Below are 27,319 nucleotides of genomic sequence, written 5' to 3' on the forward strand. Positions count from 1 at the left end.
TGATTAAAAAGAAAAGACAAAGAAGCCATTTAAATAATGAACTCTAATTTGACTAGCAATTCATTGTTTAGCAATTTGCTATTTTTATTACATTTTAAATCAATCCATCTACCACAGAAATTCTCTCAACCCCACATAGTACTATTTCACTGCTCTAAACCTATATTTCATGGCAAGACAATATCTTTGTATAATAAAATGGCAATAAAAAGAGTACCAATTATCCCAGTATTTTCTCAAAATAGGTAGACTTTCTTTCATGCCTTAATTTTATGTTTTCCTTTGCCCCATACTAAAAGCTCGGCATAATTATCCCTGAACAGGTTGAGTAAGGTCTCTACAAAATCTGCTCAGGGTGATTATTTAGCTTTTTTTTTTTTGTATTTGCAGAATTTAGCTGAGACTGTTACCAGCGGTTTATCAAAATAAATGCATGATTGGCTTTAGCAGTTTTTCGTAATTGAAAAAATAAAGAAAAAAGAGTTTTCTAATAAATGGAGGGAGAGAGAGGTTAAATACTTTAATTACTAACTTGCAAAAAGATTTCCATTTGAATATGGAAACAATGTAAAGGGGTCCCTAATTTTTATGGGGCTGGAATCACTCCAGAGGATTTAATGATATTGCTGGGCAACTGAAACTCTACAAGGGAATAATGTGATTTCTAAGCATACTTCCTTAAAATTTAATAGTGCTAGGGAATATTTAAAATGGGTTATTTTAAAAGGAAAGTTGAATATGTAAATTTGTGGGAGGAGAGAATTAAGGAAACTTGATTTTTTTTTTATGATACTTTTATGGTACTTTTCACTTTCTGTCTTAAAATGAAAACTAGTTACTTTTGTGTCAACACGCATGTGAATGAGAGTTATAGAAGGATTTTCTGATCAAGGACTGCTAGATGTTAAGTGAAGAGCTGAGGTAAATATGTCTTCCCCTTAAAGCACACTTGACATTTCTGATCTTTGCACTCTGATTTTCACTATTGTAGGGCTCCTTAGTAAGGTCTTAAGAACTAAAGGTCTTCTTGAGCTCAAATGACCCCCATTGCTTCCTGACCCTAGTCATATTTGGGCAATGAATTGTGGAAAAGCCATATTTACTAGATTTCAAGGATTCAGCCACTTCAGCTATACATTGTACCCCCAAACTGAAGATCTCATAAACAAAGGAATCTCCAGTCTTCTAAATATCAGTTAATTCCACCTAATCAGATCTATTATCAGCTCTAATCCTAACACATAGATTACCAGCATCACAAAGCAGTCATTACTAATTAGCCCTCCTTCCTAATACCACTAGCACAGAAAAGCCTACCCACATTACTATATTAAAACAGAGTCTATTTTGAATTGCTGTTTTGTTTGGATAGGAAGAGGGAAAAAAAAATTTGTGTTCCTTTCCAGCTGGCAGTTTTCCTAAATTAGATTAACTTTTAATTTAAATTAAAAAATTTAAAAGCCTTACACAAAGAGACAGTAATTGCCCATTTGAAACATCCAAAAAAAGGTGATTGAAGGGTACAGTAATATGCTTACATGAATAATAAATAATACTTAGCATTTAGATAGAGCTTTCCCCTCATCAAATCACTTCTTTATAAGCATTAACTAATTCACACATTATCCTAGTAAGAAAAGTAAAATTAAACGATAAAATGTTTCTCTACCTCAAAGTTGGGTAAACTGAGGCACAAAAGAGGGAATTCTGTCATGAGGATGACACCAGGGCTTCCGAACATGGACTGTATTGGCAGGCATTTTCTTGCGGGACCTATATGTGCTGTTAAGCTAAACCTGAAATTAATTTCTGCCCCAGTCACTGTGCGGGCTTTGATGACGCTGCATAGGGCAATTCTGATTCCCATCTTTGCCAATGGCTATGAGGACTCGGACAAGATACCTAAAAATCTTTTTGCCTTAATTATCTTATCTGTGAAATGGGAAAAAAAATATTCACATACTATACACACACACACACACACACACATATGCAAGATACCCAGTAAACGCTCAACAAATGGCAGTCATTATTCACCATTAGAAGGAGTTCATAAGAAAACTGCTAACAGTAAGCTAATGGAATACTTCAAGTACTTTGACAGGAAATGGACCCATAACCCTAACTAGGTGTTCAAATGGAATAAAATATTCCAAAGCTCTTGAAAAAAATATTAATGGTACAATTTCCAGGGTAATGCTTAATAGTTTACATTATAAGCAATTAATGTACTCCCAATGAGTACATGTTCATCTCAAATTACTGGTTTCTACCCTTTTTAACAGTAAAAAAAAAAAAAAAAAACTCATAGATTCAAGATATTGATTTTAATTTTAGCATCCAATGATGGAGAAAATAATGACTAAGAACTACACTGAATTCTGTGACACCACTGTGACATTTCTAAACAGATTACGTTTTTATTCTAATCACAAGAGATAGCACATATATACATAAGCCCTGTAGAACACCCACGTGACAAATATATATTGGTGCACATGTGAATTTGTGCAATAAGTCCAAGATTCCTCAGAGATCTGCAGTCCACAGTATGGGAACCCTCTCCTGGAGGCTAAGAAGTAACATACGGGTCAGCACTCTGTTGCACAGCTGATATCCACCAGAAAAATCAAGCACAAACGGCTTCCACGTATTTAAAATTCTTCAAATGGAACTTTGTAAAATGAAACTTAGGTTCTCACGGTGTTTTCAAGCTGGAAGAGTATTTAGAAATCTTCCAATACAGATTATCCATTTTAAGAAGAATAACACTGAGATCCAGAGAAGCTGTGTTTTTACCTCCTGAGCTACCAGATAATAGTAGAACTCAGTTCTGAAACTTTTAATTATGGCCCACGATGTGTGTATGTATATCTGTGTGTGTGTGTGTGTGTGTTTGTGTGTGTGTCCACACACACACGTGCCAGTTGCATCCAACTCTGTAGCCCCATGGACTGTAGCCCACCAGGCTCCTTTGTCCACAGGATTCTCCGGGCAAGAATACTAGAGTGGGTTGGTATTTCCGTCTCCAGGGAATCTTTCGGACCCAGGGATTGAACCCACACTCCTGTGTCTCCTGCATTGGCAGGCAGATGCCTTACCACTGGCACCACCTGGAAGTCCTATACAGACAATGTGGGGCACTTCTAAAAAACAAAACACTGTATAATAAACTCTTTGGTTTGGGGTTTTGTTATTTTCTCTTTTTACTAATCCTAACAGATATGATGCAAGATTGATCCTCAGAACTTTTAAGCAGCACTCAAAATCTTGTATTGTAATGGTTTTTTCTCTTCTTTATCTCTTCCACGTTAATACAGTGACAAATGCTATGTACATGTTTGGTTTTTAACCTAATTGGTTTAACATAAAATCCAGTTAAGATATGCCAACCCACTACAAAGAAAATAAAAACTTTAAATCTATTTTCAGCACACTTATAAATGTGTGTGTTTTTAAGCTGGTGGAATTTTAACTATATTTTCATTTCTCCTCATCTGGAGAATTTACATGCTTGCAAGAAAATCTTGTTGAAACCTTATTTTGGTCTTCATGGAACATAATCTCAACATCTCAGACAGCCTGAATCATGCTGAATTACATTTGCAGCTTCCTCTGGGGTTCTGTGAAGCTCTATTAGTATTGCATATTACACATAAGTTACTTTTAATGCTCTTCCAAGGCTTGTTAAATGCTACACAAACGTTACACTTCATGGCTCTAATGTTTAACTTATCTATCAGTAAACTTGAACCCACAATTCATCTAGTTGTCGATGTTGGTAATTTCTACTCATTATTATTTGTAAACGAGTTTTTTTTTTAAAGAACTAGATTTTGATTAAGAGCAGCTACTGATCATGTACATGAAAAGAAATGCTTGAACCTTTGCCCCAAACATTCAACAAGGTAAACCCAAAGATGTAAAAGGTGGCGGCTTAATAGTTTTATTTAAACTGTGACACTATTAATAGGCACAAAGAATCCATTCAAAGATTGTCTATTAAATGTGACTATTGCACTTACTGAGTAATTTAAGTACCATCTAGTAAAATAAACCTAAACAAGATGATTCTAGCAGGTGAAAATGTTTATATTTATTTTAGCCTAAGTCTATGCTAATTTTTCTTTTTGTAAAGTGAATCTAAAATACACTATTTAAAAATTCACAGTACTACTCTCTGCATATCTTCCAACAAACTTCATTTAGATTGCATATGTTTTTGATTAGAAAGAATTCTGTCCTAAGCTTCCATGCAACCTAAGAATCACTGAAGAAAAGCGACACTGAAATATTAGCTATTGTGCATCACTGAGGAAATCTTTGTGGCTGAAAATCTGAGAAAATTTCATTTCCAAACATGTTTTTATTAAATTTTTTCTAGAACACTGATTCCATTTTAAACAAACAAAAAATGTATATACATAGCAAATACGCCCAAAGGTATAAACAAACTAATGAAAACTTTCATATTCCTGAATGTCACAGCAATGGTAGCATCACACCAGTTGCATTTGTAAGGGAGAAATTTAATGCTTCTTTCCTGTCTTCATTGGCTAATATCAATTCAATTATGCAATTATTATACAATTGCTCTTAATTTCTATTTAGGAATAAAATTTCAAACATTTTTAGTTCAGGACATTAAGATTATTATGAAAACAACCAGGTTTACCATGGTTATCTGTCAGAAGTATTATCTTCAAAAATTTTTGCATTTTATTTTAGTAGGGAAACTGTCTGATACCAGGTTATTTCAAAGATATAGAAACAAAACAAAAAAGATTAAAAACCCAGACAAGATAGAATCTGGAATTTAAGTGATTTTCATAGATTAAAATAATCTTCATGGAATTATTCAGCCACGGTTAAGTACATGTCAAACAGCATTTGGAAAGTAACAGTAATATTTGGTAATCATTATAAATTTCATAAAAATGAGATTTCCAAGAATACTGTTCTTTTAACTTAATTTTCAGGCAACGTAACAGTGACCTATTTATGGCAAAAGCTTTGCTAAAGAGACCAAAGAGCTCAGCTATGTGTGGAAAGAGGTGAGCAGTGGACATTATTTTTCTTTTTCATGTAAATTTTACAGTGAAAATATAAGTTTATAGTTAAGAAAATTTGGTATTTAACAGAGTTACATCTAGTCTTGATATAATCATAAATTTGAGTATTCCCCAATACATTGTTACATTTATTCAAAACAAAATTATATTTAAGATTCTTTTAATAATTATTGCTAGGAAAAGAAGCCATATTTTGATATTATGATTTTTGTATATTGTAAGAGCACAGATTTCTTAGCATTTAAAAAGAGCTTCTGCGAAGAGATGATGCAGTCACTGAGAATTCTTGAAAAGAAAATTAATATGATGTCATCAGAATAATTGAACCTTGAGTATTTCACACTGTCATTTTGGAAGATGAGTTAGAAAATTAGTGGGGGGCAACACCAAAGAAAACATTCTCATCATAAGAACATGAACAGTACCCCATGCTCATCATTCCTACTACCAAAAATAATGACGTCTGCAATAGCCAACCCTAACCAGCACCTTAATTAATTGGTATTAGCAGTAATTAAGACAATTCCAGTTAAGTTTTAATTTTAAAAAATTAAGTATAAACTCAGTTATTCAATAAAGAGTTGTAGTCATTTGGTGTGTTTCTAGGTGCAGAATATAGCAATTTACTATTGACAAGCACTAACGGACGAGGTCATTTCACAAGTATAGTGTGGACAAAGGTGAACCGGGCAACTGATGAAATCTGTGGCCAAGGCGAAATAGCAATCTCTGAGACAAATGGTAATAAAGTTACTGAAATGAAGCAATGTAGTTTCTAAACTGAACTGTCATAAAGGAGGATATGGGCTTCAAACTGGCATGTCAGGAGTAATTAAAATATTATTTCTCTTTTTTAAAAAGTTCCAAATGGCTTTAATAGTCTTATTGATTCTTTATTCAGACAGCTGAAAGGTTAGGAGGACTCTGCCGGACGGTAGGGAAGGGTGGGCAGTGTCGAGGTTTGGAGGGAGGGAGGCTGAGTTCTGCAAGGGCAGAAAAAGGAAAAGAAGGTAGATGTATTAACACACTGGAGACAATGAATGCTTCCACAAAGGAGACTACGTTGTCCCAAAGGAAGAAAGTTAAGGGCTTCCGAAGTTACTTATGATACAAATACTTAAAAAGCTATTGCTGCATATAGACTCTATTTATTGTTCACAGGGATGTAGAAAGTTTCTATAAGGCAAGATAACAAATGTAAAGTTCTCAAAATGGATTTCTCCTGAAGATTCCAAGATATCCTCTATTCAGTCTCTCCAGTTGATCCTTGAGTTGAAATGACTGGCTTGCCTAGTCAAATACGTGGTCAACTGATTCAGGATGGGCGTGACTGATGTTAATGCCAGCATAAGTAAAGCTTGAAGAAACTGCATTTGTTTTGTGCACCTAGCTTTCCCCCACTAGGAGAGATTGAGCTCCTTGCTAAGAAGAGATAAAACCTATTATAACCAACTTTTGGTATCATTTTTGCTATTCTCATCTAGAAAATAAAGCAGATCAGTTATTTCTATCTGTATGAATGATTGCCGTGAGACATTATGGAATCAAAAACCTTACAGCTAGAAATAATCAGAAGATCATCAGACCCAGCTCCTACTTTAAATAGAGGAGTGAGCAGGCTATAAACAGCAGGGAAAACCATGTTTGAGGAAAAGGACTGTGAAAATGGAGATGGCTTTCTTCCTACTTGAGTGTCAGTCTTCGCACAACCCAAGTGCCATACTGAGGACTTGGCTTCAGCCAAATTTCCATTTGCACCACCCAACTTGCACCTTGGCAAACACAGTGACGGAACACATCTGCCCTGCAGGAAAGTGAACTGTGCAGCCCCCATCCAAATCCAGATACTCCTTAGCAACCATGCACTCTTCTTTGCAGCGAAAATATACCCAAAAAGTAATACTTAGCCACGAAACAGCCTTCATACCATTTCTTGACGTAATCCACTTTGCAACTAGCTAATTACATGTGATAATTGAAACTACACTCACATTACTCAATAATTAAATGATCTGTCTAAGGAGAAATATAAAACACACAACAGTGCATTTGGAAAGGATACAAACCAATCGCTAGGCACCTAGGACCCAAAGTCAGAGAATCAAGAGGACCTTGGTTGTAATATGTAAGAGAAAGGTCAAAGGTTTGGAAACTACTACTATTCTTATTATCCCCTGCAAAGTTTGATTCCCCATTAAAAACTACAGCATTCCCCACTGAGCTGCTGAGCCCAAGGAGGAATGTGCTGTGTGATCGAGTATCTATCTGCACAGGGCTTTACAGACCTCAGATTCCACTAGCACAGAAAACCCCTCTTTCCAGTATGTGCCCAGCCCCAATAAAGCAAAATAAACACACACCACATGCTTCTGGAATCACAGTTGGCTTTTCTTCTCATATCTATGAGCAAAAAATAGAATAGTGTTTTAAAATGGGCAGGCCTATCAATTTATTTTTTCTCTCACTCTTGGAAGTTCCAGGAGGACAAGAAAAAAAAAAAAAAAAGAAACACACAGGCCAGATGTAAACTGTTATTTATATTTATTTTCTCACTGCTTTACAAAATGCTAACATATGCTGTCATATGATAGCCCATAAGGAAAATAACAATACAAATATTAACTGAATAAAGAATGTTCGATTAACACTAACACACTGACTGCAACTGTTTCTGTAGCATGAAGCAAATGAGAAGTACTCGTAGAATCTTTCCTACAGTTGTGTGCCCGCTACACAAATTTTTAAAATTCTGTTCCAAAGTAGTGAGATCAATTAATGTTCCAGCAGTAATCATTAGAGTTCTGATAATAAAATATCCCCCTGATGCAGAAAGCAATTGTGTCAGTGAGCAACCTCTACATTTCCTGAGGCTAAAAGTCATTCATACAATTCTCCAAAACTGAAATTCCAGTTTGGAGGTCTACAGTACTTAGAAATACAAAGGAAGATTTAGCAAGTATATAAGCTACACATTAGTGAAAAATATGAAGATTAAGCAACCTCTGGACTGTCCTTGGTTTATTTTGCTTTTTATTTTGGTAAGGCTAAATGACCTTCCTGCACAGGAAATAAATCTGCATGGAGCTGAAAATCATAGGCAATTAACACACTGAAAAAGAGAGTCCTCTTAAATTATGGTTTTAGAATTTTTAGATGTCCCAGCTTTAGGTGGAAATGTGTCTGTGAGAAGCAAGGGAAAGCAAACCCAGGCCGACTTGGACTAGTGCTACAGAACAGAACTGAGCTTAGTTCTATGCAAGATCTCACGCTGCCTGACTGTGACATAATAGTGTCGGCTAAATGAAAGGTTTGATTTAGCTCCAATTTTAACAAAACCCAATGTTTAACTTATGACACAACAGGGATTTGGAGGTCTTCCTCATCACCTTAAAAGGAAGTAAACCAGAATCCAGCATGAGATGAAGGTGCCATTTCATCGCGTACAGTTCCCACCCTCACCCCAGGTAATAACTTATTTATTGGTAAAATAAAGACCTAGAGCATTAGCTCAAGAGACACAATTACAAGATTACACAGAGGCAGTGTTCACCTGTACACAATGGTTTGTCTGACTACAAAGAACCATCCACTTCAAATCTTTTCATTTCATACAAACTCTTTATTGCTCCACTAAAACTGAAACCTACACACTTGTGCACGTGCATACACACATTCACACAACATGAGGGGAAAAAAAGAGCATTCAATTTAACCACAGAGCAGCAATAAAATCAAATATCCTTTTTACACCAAAGGCATTGCCTGATTTAGAAGATGCTTGCCGATCCTCAAAGCAAGTCCAGTTACCATAACAAATGTACATTTTACCAACCTTGGAATTCTAATTGTGTTTAATACAGTTTCATGTTGCATCAAAGTACAAAATCAATACCATTTGTCCAGCTCACAGGAAAAATGGAATCTATAAGTGCCTCTTATTGAGTAATTAAACACCTATTATTGTCATGGGTAGTGAAACAATGAATATGATAAGATAAATTTTTGCAAGAAAATACTGCAGTGATTAATACCTCCCTGCGTATTAAATAAAAATGACTGTCTTTTGTGCAGAACTGCTGGCAGAAGAACAGGGACGCGAGAAGTAGTTGCCAGTGCCACAATAACAGGCTAACCTTGAACTGAACTCCTTTCCTCAAGAAATTAAATGCTGTAGCAGGACTTTAAATCCCCCCACTTAGAGCTCATTTGTGCGCCATGTAACCTGCAGTTCCTGAAAAGAACTCATTATCTTCAAAAGGAGAATCCCTTTATAATTTTTTTATGAATGTGTATATTGTTTCTACAAAAAAGAAGTAGCTCAATGTCCAAAAAGGATAAGAATATTAACAATGTAAGTAAGGAAAAGAGACTTGTACCAATCAGATATCATTTCTACTTCCAGGAACGTGAGTGCAGAATGCAATCTGTTAAGGAAAACTAAACATTAGATTGAGAATGAGATTAGAGGAAATGCATATTTAGAAAAAGACATTAATCTGTTAGACTGATGCTAACAGTCCTGGGTATTCTGTTGCTAGAGTTCCTGTATCTTTTTGGGTCTCTCTGTCTCTTTCAGTAGCGTTAAGTATGATACCCCTCATTCTATACACCTCCCCCTGCTGTACACACACACACACACTCCTCACCCACCACATGGTTCCTCCATCACTGCTTTGCCTTTTTTTTAAACTTAAGAATGATGCACCAGAACAACTACCAAGTACAAAAGATGAATCTATGGATGTGACACTTGTAAAGGGGAACCCTATTTCACAAGTGAGATGGGACAAAAAAGAAGGAAAAAAGGCCACTGAAGCAATAACTGCTCACTGAATTACCATTAAATTGTAAGATTTACAATCCGATGTACAGTAAGTGCATATCTAATGGAGTTTGTCCTCTAAAAGAATATAAAGTGAATCTCTGCAGCATAAGATGTGTGTAGATGATGTATGTTTCTTTTAATCCAGTTTTTTAATTAAAGACAAAAAAAGTTCAAAACACACACATAAAAGAACACATTGATGCAACACCAGTAAAACCCTGAGGCAAACGTAGAAGCTTACCTAAGTTTAAATGCACTTTGTATTACCTGTTCTCATTCTCTATCAAACAATTCATTCCTCCAAAGACAAAACTAAGACATACAATCAAATAAGTATAGCAAAACAGAAGTCATGTTCTCTTTCACACAGCATTAGTACATGAACAGTTAACCTTTCTGAATCCTGTGTTAAATTAAAAAAAAAAAAATCCTGAGTCCAAACGATTGGTCATAAATTGCTAGTTTTTTTTCTGAAGGGAAATAATAAGACAGAGTTTATCAGTATTATTGAGTCATTTAATAAGGGCAAATAAATTCTTATGTTGACAACATGGAGAGAATTCAAATATGAAACTAATGTAATCAAACACCAACAATATTATCACTGTTCATTTTTATTAATACAAACAATCCCCAGAAAGGAATTTACTATTTTTGAGAAAAATCACTTAAAATACTCCAATTAATCCCTTAATAACCATTAAAAGCAAATTCACATTATCATTCTCTATGCTGCTTTCTAAAGGAAACATTCATGAAATAATTTCCATTTTCTATCTTACGACAAACTGCTAATAAACCATACCATATCATGGATAATATTTTAGCAGAAGCTTTCTGGAAGAGATAAACTGATATAAGGTAGCTTAAGTAATATTATTATAAGATATATTTTATTTAGATAAAGTCTTTTTTAAGCAGTATCTAAGAAGTCGCTGTCCTTGAATTAAGTAATATATAAAACTATTATACTGATTTTGCAAACCTATGCTCTTCTCACCTCTCCCCTACATGATCTGAATTTTATTTTAAAGGATTAACAAGTAACACATATGATCGGCAATGATATCCTTGTTCTTTTAAACCTTAGTGAATCAAGTTCGCTAAAGGTGAAATAGTGGAATTATCACTACAAGTGGCTGTGTCATCAGAGCCTTCAGAAAGGTGCTGTATAGAAATGCCTAAACAAATAGCAGAAAGGATTTTACAGATGAGAGATATACACACAGATCTCTCTCTTACACACACACACACACACACAGACTGCCTCTGGTTATTAAAAATATAAAATAGATTCACTACTGTATATAAACCAAAAGGTACTTGTAATGCCCCCTCACATTAATTTTAACTTCAATGCTAGTTTGAATGCTATACCGTTTTCTGTCCCCCTTGCCAAGATATGTGAAAGATTATCTCAAAAACCAGTTGGTTAAAGCCCCTCTCTATGCTACAGTGAGCCGGAGAATTTCCAGCTTCTGATGAAGACCAATGGACCACCTGATACTTTTTCAGCAGGGTGATAAAATTAAAGGATGGCTTTGACTTGCTTGAAAGATTACTTCCCTTACTTAATTGTTTAAAGTGCAAGGTATTAACACAAAGGGGGTGGGGTGGGGGAGCAGAAAATGAAGAAGGTGACTGTAGAGCCCGAGCTAATTGCAAGCTGATGAGATTGTGCCATGCAAGAGCTCTCCCTCCGTTACATACCATCACCAGCTCTGGTCTTTTCCACCCTGCTGCTGCCGCAAACAAGCTGATTTGCTAACAACGTGGTCAGCTCGGGCACCCGCACAGCAGCTCACGGGGTCCACAGACGGCTGCTCTCCATGCAGAGAATCCCGCGCTCCATTTTCCAATCTGATTACACGGCTCCTTGTTCCAGCAGCCTTAAACCTTCATGGCAGTTTACCAACATTTTCATCACTTTTTTCTTTTACAAAGCGAAAGAACTGATAAGCTCTCAGGTACCCAGGATCTCATAGTCAATGGCTGGCCAGCAGCCAGAATTCCCTCACCACACAACTGTTTCGGGCCACACTGCATAAAGCAGACGGGATTTACCAGACAGCACAGAACTATTCGAATTTTGCCACGTGTACAAGTCAGCGGCATATTTCTGTCCTTACCGACATCGACTGTTGTATCTAATCACCTCTTGGAAATTCTGAGGCCTATTAAGTGCCCTGCCTGCCCCCGCCCCCACAAAAAAAAAGAGGCATAGCCAAACAAACCAATGAGCATATGCCCATGAATTCACTACTCCGGTAAGTGATGTGCTCAGGGACTCTGCCCGGTAACTGCAAAGCATTAAGAACTGTTTTTAAAAGTCTCAGTCTGATTACCTGGACCAATTTCTTTGATGATGGTGAAAATATTCCTCATGATTTTTCATTAAAATCTAAAATTTTGTGAACTACACAAAATACCTGATTAGCATCTTAAAACTTTGGCAACCCCCTAGAACTTTAAAAAAGACACACCAAAAACGCAGAAATGAAGCACAAATCTATCAACTGAAGCCACCTTGTGAGAATTCCTTTTATTCCCATGAATTCCCAGAAAATCACATCATGCAGTTAAGCTGGGGCCTCAATGTAACACATTCACATTCAGAAGTTTGAAACCATGACTGCTATGACATTTCAAGTGGAACACCCATGTGTAGATTCTTCCTCCTATGTAGTATTTTTTAGAATTCATTTTTACCTATAGCCCATGGGCCTAAAATACGAACTTTACCGTCTGCTTCCGTTGAACTACAAAACAATAAACAAAAAACAACAGAGGTTTCTTCAGCCATGGTCAATAACTTTCTAACAAAGATGAGGAAAAGAAAAATGGCTTTTAATGGCTGTAGCTCTTCCCGGTTCGTTTTTGCATAATATTGATCTATAGTAAAGGGTTTGGGAGGGGAGTGGAGGGGACGAAGAGTCTGTACACTTAAGGGAAAAATGTACAACTCAGCTCAAGGGAAAAACGTACAACTCAGCTCGCACAATGCCTCAGCACTCCAGCTCACCAGTGCGCTGACCCTCTGTATCTTAGAGTCATTAGCCGGAGTCCCAGCCCTGTATCCAGGAGGGGGGATTTGAACTCACGAACTGAAGTGGGGAGATTTGGGATTTTGAGCATGCCAGACAGAAGGGTCATTCCTCTTCACTGATAAGGAGGACACTTGTCCCCTGGGGAGGGGAAAACTGGATGAGTGACTGTGGCAAAATTCAGGCAATGGTCGTGCTGCTGACTCAGGAATGGACCCTGACAGCCACCCTGCTTCAGTCTAGCCACTCGGAGTGGAAGCGATGTTAGGGCAGCGGTGTTGACAGGTACATGCAGAAATTAGGGGAGAATGAAAGAGAGAGGAAAGAGGAAGGAAAGCGCAAATGCAACGGCAATTCCTTTTCGAGACATACGCATACAACAAATAAACATTTTTCCTTAGTGCAAAGTTGATATTACCTATCAGATAAAAGATGTGTTTGTGGATGGACAGATTTAGAACACCTACATTTCTGAATGGATTTTAAAAACGGCAGTGCATTTTAAAAAGCAACTGATCAACTAGGCTGAGTACATGTGCACATCCACAATACTGCAAAACTCTATAAACTCACAAAAAGTATACACACCCACTCATATATGTATTTGCATGTGGGTGGTATTCTGCATAAATGACTGTCAACTTAAAATGCCATTCTCTAATTTATATGCAAATTCTACCTCTGGTAAAATAAAAACATATTTTAAGCAGCTTATAGTGCCAACACATTATTCCCATGAATGATTCCTAGTAAACTATTTATGCCAACTGTGGGTTTTTTTTTTTATGATTTATTGGATGGTAAACGAAACCACTTAAACTATAGTTGTCTGTATGAATCAGTAATTTTCATGTTTCTAATTAAAATGTAAACAGCGTAATGAAGACATCAAGTTTTTAGGCAAATGTCTCTTCCAGTGCCACTTGGGGTATGGTAATTACTGGAGCAGATCTATGGATGCTTCTGAATCCCGTACAAGTCCAGATTAAAAGCATTACTGCTAAACCTGACTTTTTACACAAGGGAATTGTGTATTGTAACCCATTCCCAGTTTGCTTACAGATGCACATTGACACCACCTTTAAAACCTGATCATTAAAAAAAAAATCAAAATGGAAAATAACAAATGAAGTAATTTATATTTAAAATGTTAATTATAAAACATTTACTGGCAATCAAAATACTGGAACTGATATACTGTGATTTGATCCCTTGCCATTAGTTTCTTGGGGGAAAAAAAGAAAGAAAGAAAAGAAAAACAGCAACCAAACAGTGTCCACCTTAATTTCTAGAGCCCAGATCTAGGTTGAGGGGTGAAGTGATAAGCTGATTCTAGATTCAAAGATAACATTAATTTCCAAGATTTATTTTATTTAAATGAACGGTTTAAATGAAGTAAGTTCACAATACACAAAATAGCAAAATTTAAAAATAATATATAATCCATGGAGTAAAATGTGTCATTTCCCCCTCATATTCAAGAATGTAAAAGTGCCTTTGATATGAAACTGTAATCTGTTTTCATTTTTATTTCAGCATCTATTTCTCTCAAATTCACCTAAATGTATCCTAAAGCAAATGACCCCTTACACATGCTGAAGAAATACATCACCTCTTCTGCCTACAATTGTTAATTGAACTTCTCTCTGAAGCCTATTCTCCCAAGTTAACCAGCATGCTTGCTTTACATATTTACTACCTAGCACTTGAACAGTTTTTTTAAAAACAGAAAATAATAATTCTGCACCAGCCCTCCCTCCATACACCCCTTAGAACTGTTTCAGCCACACTGGCAGTTGAGTACTGATGGCTGAAATCTGCAGTGATATGAAAAGTCTAAAATGTAGGATGAAAGGAGGATTCCTTCCTTCCCCCATCCCACCCCCACCTCTGGACTCAAAGTCTACAGACTGACTGATATGGTCAATTTTCATATTATTTTTACATAAATGCTAGACAAGCATGTTGCTAAGGTTGACTGTGGAATTGAAAATGGGTAAGAAATGTTGAGTGTGTTGGAGGGGTTGACAAGAGGCAGAGAAACTGAGTGATTTTTGCACTTTTTTTTCCTATTACTAAAGTAATGCAGACAAACAAATGTATATCCACCATCCTGGGGTCAGGGGGAATGTTTAATCTAAAGGCATTTTTCTACCACTTTTCCATCTGAAAACATACTGGTCTTTTTTTTTTTTTTTCTGATTTGGGCATAGAGACGTAGTATTTTGGGCTGGGGAGAAGATGGGATGTGGAGACAGAGAGGATCTGAACGAGGCATATTTTGGTGTGTTGTTTTGTTTTTTTTTTTTAACACTCTGGGGGTTTTCCAAGGGAAAGAAAGCTGATTAAACAAGGCCAAGTGTTTTGTCGGCTTAAGGGTGATATCATAGTTGTGTTCAATATCAGAAGTGTTACAAGTACAGGCATCATTTCTATTCGCTTTGTGCCAGAAAGGTAAACACTGGATTGCACTGTGGATTAAAACAATAAGAAATCCCTTTCCTCTCAGGCTCTCAAGGCCGTGTTAATCGGGTGTAATTTTTAATGAACACTAGCTGCTTGGTACTCATTCAAGACATTTCATTAGAAGGTTATTCATTTAAAAATCAACGTTTCAACCATATCAAGCTGTAACCTTTCTTGAAATGTAAATGAATGGTTTAAATGAGAAGATTAATAAAGAAGGGATGTTCCAATTCCAAGCGTGGCATGCCATGTATTTTTAAATTTGTCTATGCCAGATGCTGTCAGTCAGAACAAAAAACTGTCCAAGCAGACAATCTGTGCGTCTGAATGTTGATCATGTTGGAAAGTACAGGGGGGAGGGGGGGGAGTGTGTCAAGGATTCATGGTCCTTCATCTTTGCAGTAGAGCAAACACGTCTCTCAGTATAGCGACAGACAGCTGCTTCCACTTTCTAATGTGCCCTAACTTAGATCACTGAAAGAATTGTCAGCACTCAGAGAAACACACAAAGATAACACAGCCAGCTGCCATGGAGGGGAAAACAGCACAGCTCAGAAGAAATGGGATTTGTTCCATTTGCATGATGCGGCCTCCCCTGGGCCCCTTTCTTTCAAATCCAAAGCACAAAAGACAACACTTAACATATTTGCTTAAAGATGACAACCTCATGTTGATTTCATTTGGATGTAACAGTGTCAGGATTACAGATATAAGAATATATTATATCTGTAACAGAGACTGACAAATGTACCCATCAGTGGAGCTGTCTGATTCATCTGCTTATACAGCCATTTTACCATCCCAAGGGTGCCATCTAAGTAGTAACTTTAGAAGACTGAAGGTCTAATTTTATTACACCACATTTCAACCTACTAAACAATATTATTTCTAAAATAGATCATTTTTATTGGAAGTCTCCCTGATGAAAAATCCAGTAGACACCAGAGAATTTATGAACTGTATGGGTCCTTTGAACTCAATATACTGCCCATTTTAAACAACTTTTCTTGCTGTATGGCAAAACCCCAGTATCAAGTAAGTGAAAGGTAGAGAGAATATGTATGTTTTGAATGTCTAAGTACATTGATAAACAGGTTTTATAGATGGAGAAAGGGAGAGAGAAAGAGACTGATTGATTATATGGACACCTATAAAACAAGTATTACCTGGTCCATTTGAATAAATTCTTTGTAACCACTTGCTTATGTCTACTCCATTACATGTCCTCCCTCAATATAGCATGCATACTTCAACAGCAACTATATGAATAATCATTGCCCGTCAGTATCTTTTGGACATATACTCAATCTGATTCCCAGTATTCTTTAGGCAAAGGATAAGACCAGAGAATGATTTAAAGCCCAAATGGCTAGCCTCTAGTCATTATAATATGTATAGGTGAGGAAAAAAACACGATTCTGATCTGAAGCCTACATACTTTTATAAATCTTTATTCTCTATGGCTTTATGGATTCTGACTTTTTTAAGCAAACCAAAAGATACAGGTCGATGTGACTGAACTGATTTATCTGCATATGCATTGCTTCGATTCACTTGATTGGAATTATGAGGGCAAGAATGGAGACACGAGGTACAGGTAGAGAGGAAACCACCATTCTCTTCACACAGTGCAGTACACACACACACACACACACACACCCCCAAATGCCTGGGCCACATTCAACCCCACAGCCCACCCAACTGACTTCCCATAATAAATGCTGGCTCCCTATGCTCCTGCTTTGTCCAAAGGAACGCTCTACTTCATGTTGCTATTTACTGGCAACAGTATAATTCACTCATTTGGTCTTGTTTTACAAAATAGAGTTAACTGCTCTATGTGAAGTTTCTGCACAGCAGATGGTTACCAATCATTATTTTCCATTTGTTTAGTTTCTAGTAAGAACAAGAGAAACTGTGGAGTAGTAATGCAAAGAAAACTAGCAGCCTGCATGATAACTCAACCAGTGCCAGAAGACACATTAAAAAAAAAATTACTTTTATCACACAGTAGATCGAGGCTGAATATAATTCTGAGGGATGGGGAGACGTTATTCCCCCCACCTCCATCTGTAAAGGAAAATGCCATTTAATAATTTATTTCTTAGTATAAAATCCTCTAAGAATTAGCCTATTTTTTTAAGTGATCAAAGTTTCTAGAAGCAACTTATTATAACCATTAATGTTTGTCACCACCTACGCTGAAATCACTTTCTGTGCCTCTAAGTGGCCCAGTTGTCCAACAGAAAATGGGAAGTAGGAGCCATTTGTGGACAAGTGCACATGCACAGAAAATTAAGCTGTAAATATCTGGGCCGAGTTATTACTGGAATCTGGAAACATCTGGGGCTACAGAACAAGCCAAGCCCCATCTCCACAATGTCCAGGTAATTGCTTAAATGATTTATACCTTACTGTTTCTATTGAAAACGTCTTTAAAGAGAAACATTTGTAGGCTCGGTTCTGCAATAAAAACTGGTATCTGATTTCACTTGTACAAAATCTTGTGAAAGATGCTACATTTCTTCAAGGACACGTGCATGATGAGACTAAACCCTGGACAAAGAGGGGAGTGCTAAAAGAAGGTGTGGCCAGTTATTCAAGGAAACAATCGTATCAGGCGAGCAAATTTTAACTGGCTTATCTGTGACTAGTCTTTATTCTAATGCAAAGAATCTATTTTAAAAATTCTTTTCATGCCATGTCTGACAAATATATCCAAGTCAATTTAGGGTGAACTATATACTTTAATATCCAATTTCAATTTTAACTAATTCAGTTTTAATTAATTCCTCATAAATCTTATTTACTGAATATCATGCCAGAATTGATCACCTAAGGGACAAGTAAGTACCACCTCTCAGATAGACCTGGGCCACTTAGTTAAGAATTTGGAGAGATTTAAATTGGCTCACTTAGATGGTATCTGTATGGCGCTACTAACTGGCCCATTCAGAATGAAAGAGCTATCAATGCTGTCAACTCTTTCATAGGTTTCTCTTCCGAATACTCATACATACACAGGCACAGAGCTGTATTCACCTGAAATAATTTTATTTCCGATTTTAAGACAAGGGGACAATTACAGCTTCACATTCTTCAAGAATTGCCATGTGTAGATCTAACAAAAAATTCAATGATTAACAGCTGGCAGTTATGCTTATGAGGGCAAGAAAAAAAAAAAGAATAGCAACAAAAGAAACTATTGACCGTGACTTTTAACCATGGCTCATATTTAGTGACCATCAACATACACTACTACCCTCTCTGGGGAATCACCCTTTTTTTTCCTATGAGAAGACTAACGGAAACATGGCCGACATTTTAGATGTGAAGAATCTGCATGGGTATTTCTTATTTAGTTTAAAATCCCCCAACTTCCTGATTTTAATCAGGCAGAATTTTAAGCCTATGTCTTTTAAATCCTCCCTTGATTTAGTTTGGTTGTTGGCAAGCCACCATCATCAAGGTTTTATAATTCATAGTCGTTACTCTCAACCTTATGGATTTCAATTTATAGTTAAGCAATTTTAACTTGCTTGGAGATTACTGGTTTCCAGAAAAGCTAATTTAACTAAAGGAACTAAAAAGATTATTGCAGTCAAACTGCAAAAACGCTCTTGCTACTTTTTACCTACTGTTTCACAATCTTTACTATTCTGCTTCTAATGTACTATACTTCTTTACTATTGAAGCTCTTTGTTGAAGGTGCAGTTGTTTTCATGCAATTGACTAAACAACAGTTGTTCCCTGTGGCTCACTTAACAGTGTGTCTTTGTAATAATTCAGGTTCAACAATCAGCACTGGAGATATTTTCTCTTACATGGAGTGTATGAGATCAACCTAGATTTCAATATTAAGTGGTAAGATAGCATCTAGAACTTTTCAGATTTGAAGAGTCCATATTAGAAGAAAACCAGTGAGCTTTCACTAAAGGTTATAGGTTTCCTTAGTAAAACTGTGTTTTTAGAAGAATGACAATAGAGCCTTTGTTTTTTCTGAGTTCTTTCATGCAGCAATGTGAACAGGTACTTTTCTCCGGTACATCTATCTTTAGGTTCAAATACACAAATATAAAAGAGAGACTTTGTAAGATACTGTTGACTAACACATTACAATTTCAACATTTGCTCAAATTGGATTTCCCTTAGAAAATTTTGTAATGCTATATGTTGTAACATTAGTGACAGGTTTAAGAAATAAACTGACCCTTCCACAAATACACAAACTGAGCGGTAATACATTTGAACCACTAGAAGACAGGGTCACTGGGGTAACTCCAGCTAAATTGTTTGCGGCCCAGTATTTAGTACAAAATAAATGACTAGCATCCGACACTAAATATGAAACAAAAGTATGTCAATTAAAGTGTTAATCAAAGGCATTTACAAACTACAGCATCAGTGAAAGTTATCATATTAATTATAAATCAGCTAGTTTGCATTTCATATCTTAGCACCCTAAATACCATCATGTTCCCAAGGAAATCTGTTTTGAGTACTGCCAGGCACATATCTGCACAATGCCTATTTATCTGAGAAAGGACAAAATAGAAAGAAAGGCCTTAGGAGGTGCTGATTTCCCATGTTCAACCAAAGGCTGACTAACCAAGTGCCAATCAACCCTATGTTGGCAAGAAGTTGATTTGGAAGTCCCCGTGCCTAATACTTTATGATTCGATACCCTCAAATTTTTCTGACTACAAACACAAAAGCAAAAATATTTAAATATGTAAAGCATATTTGAAAAGCATATGTGATTTGAAGTCATGGTTGCAGATTTTTATTACATATCATTATAATGTTCTGTTTTTATAAAATAGCTTTAACGCTCTCGTATCCAGAGATATGAAAACAGAACAAATGACTATAAGCTCTTTTTTGGGTATATAATTATAAAACTATTTTTCAGAATTATAAGATTATAAAGTCTTTAGTGATTATAGAATACAGGAATTTCAGTTTTAATGAAATACACAATTTTAATAGATCTGTTTTTAAGTACTTTAAAAGGCCTCTTCCAATTTTTTCAAGTCAGATTAATAAAAGATGAACCAAGTGACAGTTGTTATCGATTCACTTCACCAAACATTTATTGAGCATCTATTATAGGTCCTACACTGTACACACATGTTGAGGAGATGAAAAAAATGAATTAATGTGTTCTGCTCTCAAGGAGTTTACAATTTCATAATCAACAAATAACAAATGCACAGCAAGCTACAGAGGAAGAAACATGGCAAACGACTGAAAGGAGATTTTTTTTTTTTTTAAGTGCTTAGAGCATATAAAGCAGATGTCAAATGGATCCTGATTAGGGTGGCTCAAGAAGTTTTCATAGGTGATGCAACATTTGAGCTAGATGTCAAAGTCCTGGTAGGTTTTCAACTGGTGGAGGAGAAGAACATTCCAGGGAGTAAAAAGAAGATAAATAAAGATTAGTTAGGGATAAATAGAGAAAAGATGGAGTTGCTTCCAGTTTGATAAACATTCAACTTTCATACAGATCTATAATTTTGACATATTTTTTAAGAGATGTGAAGCCCCTCACTTCATTGGTGCTTAAGTTAATCTTCTTGTTAGTCTATTTATATATCTTACAGGAAAAAAGCACTGGCTAACTAACACTCATCAACTTAGAACTGCTGACACATTTGCTTGTAACCAATTAGTAAGCATATTTAATGAATGGTTTCCATCCCTCCTAAAGGGCTTAACAAAGTGATAAATGGTCCTTGAACTTCCTTCATTATTTCCAAGGCAATATCTAGAGTTCCTTAAACAGAAACAAAAAATCTTTTCATTCTGCTTCTGGTGGGCCACCAATAAGATTCAAGTGACTCAAACTTACTAGTCGATGACCAAGCATCGTGGATTAAATGGAACTGAAAAAAAATCTTGAGTCATTGGATCAACTTTCCTTTTAAATCATCAGTAACTGAGACTCAGAGAGGTTGAAGGACTTACCCAAGGTACAATAGGCTGTAGGTATCTGCTGATGTCATCATTTTCACTTTTCAGAGATACTCTTATAATGTTCTTATGATTCTTCATAGACTGTTGCTGAACTTTAGTCAGAGAGTGAACTACCTCTAGTATGAATCAGTACATTCATTCTAAGTAGATCTATTTTTATGACTTCAAACTGGGAAAAATGAAATTTTTAAAATTAAAACTTAAAACAAGAAGTTTAAGAGCTCATGCAATATATAAATATTTGGTTCAGAGAAGTGATTCTCAATCCTAACTTTACACTAGAATCACTGGGGTAGAGAAAGAAAAAGAAATTGGTCATCCCTCTGACTTCCCATTTAACTGGTCTGAGATGGAGCTTTGGCAAATTTTGTTTGTTTTGTTTTTGGTCATTAAGGTACAGCTAGTATTTACAGGGTAGATATAAAACTTATCCTTAAACTTTACTCACATCAATTTAAATCATAGCTATCTACACTTTAATGATTTGAACTCCTATAGTGAAAATAAATGCATTATTTCCCAAAAGAAGACAAAAAAGATATATTCTAACCCTCAGTAGATTTTCTTCTATAACTTCATTTGAGGTATAACCTAATTGAGTATGTGAAGGAGAAAAAGGAACCTAAGAGTGATATGAATCATCTTTAAAGGCATGTGTACTTTTTATACTTTTTTCAAATTAAAAGAAAGAAAAGGGAGGACAATTCTTTTAATTTGGGTGATTATAAATCATGTATATGCAAGATTTGGTACAGAACCTGCCATTTTAAAAAAGGAGAATATAATTTGTTTAGATTATAATATTGTGTGGTAATTAATGTGCTGTTGCTGCTGCTGCTGCTGCTGCGAAGTCGCTTCAGTCGTGTCCGACTCTGTGCGGACCCCATAGATGGCAGCCCACCAGGCTCCCCAGTCCCTGGGATTCTCCAGGCAACAACACGGGAGTGGGTTGCCATTTTCTTCTCCAATGCATGAAAGTGAAAAGTGAAGTCACTCAGTCGTGTCTGACTCTTAGCGACCCCATGGACTGTAGCCCACCAGGCTCCTCCGTCCATGGGATTTTCCAGGCAAGACTACTGGAGTGGGTTGCCATTGCCTTCTCCTAATTCTTAATAAATAATGCTTTCTCAGATAATTATATCAGATTTTTTTTTTTTTGGCAATATCACTTTTAGCAACAGCCACATGAAAACAGTCCTTATCCTTAGCTTCCTTAACAATTTCCTTAATTTCTTTTGCCTTTAGCTATTTCCTCATTTCTAAAAACCGTCTTTTACTCTTTGTCCATATCAAAAAATGCTTCCACACTTTACTCCTAGTACACTGCCCAATACCTTCTTAATTATTTCAAGCTACCTCCTCATGATCTAAATATCATATTCCAGTGGCTCAACTGAAATATGATTTTCCAGATGATCAGGTAATAAATAGTCCTACAGAGCAATACTTAAAAAAAAAGAGAGAGAGAGACAGAGAAAAGGCTTCAGCCTTTCAAAACACAGGTATGGTTAAGAATGAATTCCAGGAGCAGGAGGATGGATGAGATAGTAAGGTTTCTGTTGAGTTTGCAAAGAGCAAAACAGAAAATCCAATCCTTACTGGCCCCAAGCACAAGGACACCTGCAAAACTGGCTATTAGAATCTATAGAAAAATATTTTTAAAATATGAATTTAGGTACACATGTGCATTACAACTGTATATCATCAATACCTCCTAGATTGTAGTTAGTAGTAATGGCATTTTGATATTGTAGATTTCAAGGAAATAGAATTATATTAGGGTAAAACAGGGGATTTTTGCTCATCATTATAAACAAACCTGTATCACAGGTTGTACTATTCTCATTGGGTATTTTTTAAAAATAAACAATACAGAATAGTTTCCTGTAAGGTCTTTTTACTTTGATGCTACAACAACATAAAACAAGACACAAATCAAAACCAAACACACAAACAAGCAATAATGCATTGTATGTACTCATTATTAAAAGAATATAGCATAGCAAAGAACTTCTAATATTAGATTCTTTTCCTAATAATTTTATTTCTTAAATATTGTTGATAGACATTTCACCCATAGTAGGAAAAAAAAAACAAAAACAAAAAATGAACAAAAGCATAAAACAAAGTAAAAACAAACAAAAATCCCTAAATCTCAAAAGGGATTTGCAGATAGGTAGATTTTTCTTTCTTTCTAGAAAGACACTACTCAGTAAATATCTATTTCTGAATAACATTTAGTCCTACTATCTTACAATCCATAAGTAAATTAGTTGATTAGTATTCACAGAATTACATAAAACATATTTTTCTAATTAGGGAATACATCATATACTTAGTACATTTAAAATCTTCCCATAGAAAGAAAAAGCACTGTTCATGCAGGCATACAAAATTCCTTCTTCTAATTTGTCAGACAAGGACTCAGGCCATGTGGGGATGATCCCTGTGCCTACCTGTGGGTCATATTAGTGTTCCCCTCAAAAATGTTGCCTAATTGTCTGAGTAATTCAAGTGAAAATCTCTCTGTAAGAACTTTATACCAATACTATAAGAGCAGGATACCACAGCAAAGGGGTGTGGGGGATTAGATCCACATCTTTTATAAGTTGGGCCTAAAATTGACTCCAGATTTGTGACTCATGAACGGAAAGTCAGTTTTAATACAGATGTGCTCTAAAAAGTAAAAATGGCTATTATTCTTAACAAGTTACATATTGAGTATTATTCTTTAAAAATGACTCATAAAATATCTTTTTAAGTACTTAAAGTCATGATTATGTTCTACTCTTTTACCTCTGCTTGAATGTAATTTTTCATTTTCCAGGAAAGGATACATTTTCCAACTAACCCCGTTAACCTAATTACTCATAAAGAAATACCAAAAGCATTTCCCTGACATCAGTACCTTCACAAAGAAATGGATCTGCACACATGCACAAGAGCATCTTCCATTTAGATAATCAAAACTGTAATTTTTACTGAAAAGATTCTTTTAGATTCATGTAATTTCTGGTAGCAAAATTTATCACAAGCACTCAAAGTGTGCAAATAGGAAGGCTGTCCTATCCATATACTTATTTCTTCATATATTTAAATTCAAAAGTATTACCTGTTAAGCTTTAAAGACTAATAGGACTCTGTTTATTTAATGGCATTTGTCTGATCTTAAATGGGTATTGTAATGAAAATGCCTTCAATATTAAGGGAACATTTTATCCTACTCAGAATAATTATCTTGTAAAATTAAAATCAGTGAATCATACCTAATTAAGATTTATAATTTAGCATCATTCAGGTATATGATCTAAGATAAAGAGTTTATAATCTTAACTTCAATTTGAAATGGAAAGGAAGAAGTGACTAGAAAGGAAATAAACAGCTATTTTTGTCATAAGAATGCACTAAAATTGTCACATATTTACCCAGATTCCTAGTTTAATCTATTTTAAAGCTAAACATTTAATATGAAAACATAATATACTAAAGGATAGGACCAAGGTGGGAAAAGAAGGTTCCCAAATTAAATTATACTACAGATTTTGTAGATAGGTTTTTCAACACAGAATATATGCATTCTGACTCACTACCTATTTAAAAAATTCAGGTTTACAATGCCTCTAATGCAAAAGATTCCTAAACTGTGGGGTGACTTTATAATTAAATGGGACACTGTTGTAAGAGCTATTTCCAAGCCTCTTCCCATTAAAGTACATGTCAACTGAGAGAACATGCCTTGTTATTACACAGGGCAAAGATTTTTCCTTCTAGAAGGTCTCACATATAGTATTTCTCTACACCAAGTCTAACAAGGCATTCAAAATAAGTTCAGTTTTTTTCTTTCTTCAGAAATACCCTTAGAGCCCTCCTCCCCAACCCACCACCAGTCTTGGATTACATAAAAGAATAGTTACTTTTCTGAGCTCTTTGATATTTTTCTTCCTGGCAGAGGCATCTGATGTGGGAAATATCTTTTGAAAATAAATGGTGCAACTTCAAGTGCACTCAGATCCATTGCTTGCTGGACATTCCATCGTATCTGAAAAAGCCGGTTGACTTCAAAATTTAGTTTTAGGGATCTTGATATGAGGCTTGATCTCATTGAGAAGTATCTTTGGAAGCAACAATATAAACGTTTAATCTACCCATCAATTTAAGACTGTTCAAACCAATGGGGAAAGGAGCCAAAGATGGTGACTACATTTTTCAGGGGGAAGGGGATTGCTCCTGTTTAAGTTCAGAAATGAAGTTTACCATTTCAATATAACATCCTGCAAAGTTAATATCACTGCATGAAAGAGTTACTTTTCATCTTTAACACAGCTCTAACACATGTCACCACATGTTTATACAGCTACAATACCACTTCCTAATGTCAAAACATCAATATTGCTGCTACTATAACAAGGTAATTATTTTTTATGTTTGCCCCTTTTCCCTTACTTAATAAGCTGTGCTTTTATTTCTCAATGGTCAGAATTTTCTATATTTTTAGATAATTTAGAATCTACATTAAAAATACTTATTTCACTTGTGCTTGAAACTTGGGTGGGGTTGCGGTGGTACAAAGCAACGGAGAAACTCACAGGCTCTTATTTTAAATCTTACTGAAATCCTCCCACCCTAAACATTCCGTGCCTGGGGAATACATATTTTAGTGTGTACCTGTCTGCAGACAATTACAAAACAGGACTGCTTTTAAGAATATCTGCACAAAAATTCCAGTAATATATAGGAACGCAAAAGGCAACATGAGATAAGGGCAAATACTTCAGTCACTGTTTCATGTGTAGAAAGAGCAGAAGATACCTAGTGGTCCAGTTTCCCATCAAGGCTCTTAACGACCACCAGCATGTAGGCAGGGGCACGTGGAATCACTGTGGACTGGTCAGTCGCCAGGAAGGAAACCCAGTGACTTCCACAAAGTTCGTGGGTAATGAAGGCAGGGCCTGCTTCATTGACCTGTGATCTGGGTAGGCCCAGAGGTTCCCCACACAGAAGGGCTCTGCGCTTGGTTTAATGTTCTGCTGTTGCTGTCTTGAATTCTTAATAATTTTTGAACAAGGTGCCCCCCATTTCAATTTTGTACCAAGCCAAGAAATCATGTAGCCAGCCCGAGGTGAAGGTGACAATATATGTTGACGGTAAGGATAATAAATCAGAAGAATTGCAAAAAGTTTACAGCAACACCTAGAAACCCCCGACTTTACATTATACTGCTTTAAAATTATTATTTTGAATGTTACTGTTTCCATGAATAACATTTCCTAAATCCAAAGCATGAAAGGAGAGGTCACTCATTCTCAGATGAGTTTACTGTCCTAAGTATATGGCATTTAAGCAATTGTTAGTTGTTCAAAAGGCATAAAATTGACATGAGGTAAATATTAGATGGGGGGGAACAAATATCAGATTTTTGGTGGATAAAGTAAAATTCAGTTTCTGCTTTCCTGCCAGCAATATATTCACAAGTTGAATATATAAACTGCCAGCAGACATATAAGTTCATAAGCAAGGAACTGAGTAAAAGATATTCTCAACAATAAGATATTGGGGAAAATAAAACATTTTATAAGTATTTTACATGATGTATTCTACGATAAGAAAATACATTCTGTAAGTTATGCACCACTAGTAACTCACATGAAAATAAGAACACAATCCTAACAGGAAGCAAACTTTCCTATCTTACCTAAAAAAATACTTTCTAAAAAAGATTTCCTAACATAAAAGTTACAAATACTTAAGCCAGGTTGCAGGGTAAAAAAAGTTTATACTTGGGTCTTCATATAATAAATCACGCATTTCTACTTTCAAGATGTATCAGTTTCAAAAATGACTGGAAGCAGTAATGCTGTAAATGCTTTGTGAAAGTCACAGTAGCTCAAATACAAGCAAACTCATCCATTTATGCATATATTCCACACAAATACATC

General features: G+C 35.8%; 1 protein-coding gene across 6 annotated transcripts in view; it reads right to left on the reverse strand.

The window, feature by feature from the left end:
• Nucleotides 1-27,319, reverse strand: part of FIGN (fidgetin, microtubule severing factor) — a 126,733-nt gene that overhangs the window by 94,284 nt on the left and 5,130 nt on the right. For 2 of the 6 annotated variants that reach the window (XM_086370135.1, XM_086370055.1), the window contains exon 1: nt 11,608-11,830. The exons of the other annotated variants lie outside the window; for them this stretch is intronic. The gene's annotated coding sequence lies outside the window, so the exon portion shown is untranslated. Of the gene's footprint in view, nt 1-11,607; nt 11,831-27,319 lie in introns of those variants that run through there. 6 annotated transcript variants of the gene reach the window in all.

The sequence above is a fragment of the Bos grunniens genome, chromosome 2, assembly GCF_055505025.1.
Source record: "Bos grunniens cultivar Pamir isolate PY7600 chromosome 2, Bosgru_T2T1.0, whole genome shotgun sequence".
Taxonomy (NCBI): domain Eukaryota; kingdom Metazoa; phylum Chordata; class Mammalia; order Artiodactyla; family Bovidae; genus Bos; species Bos grunniens.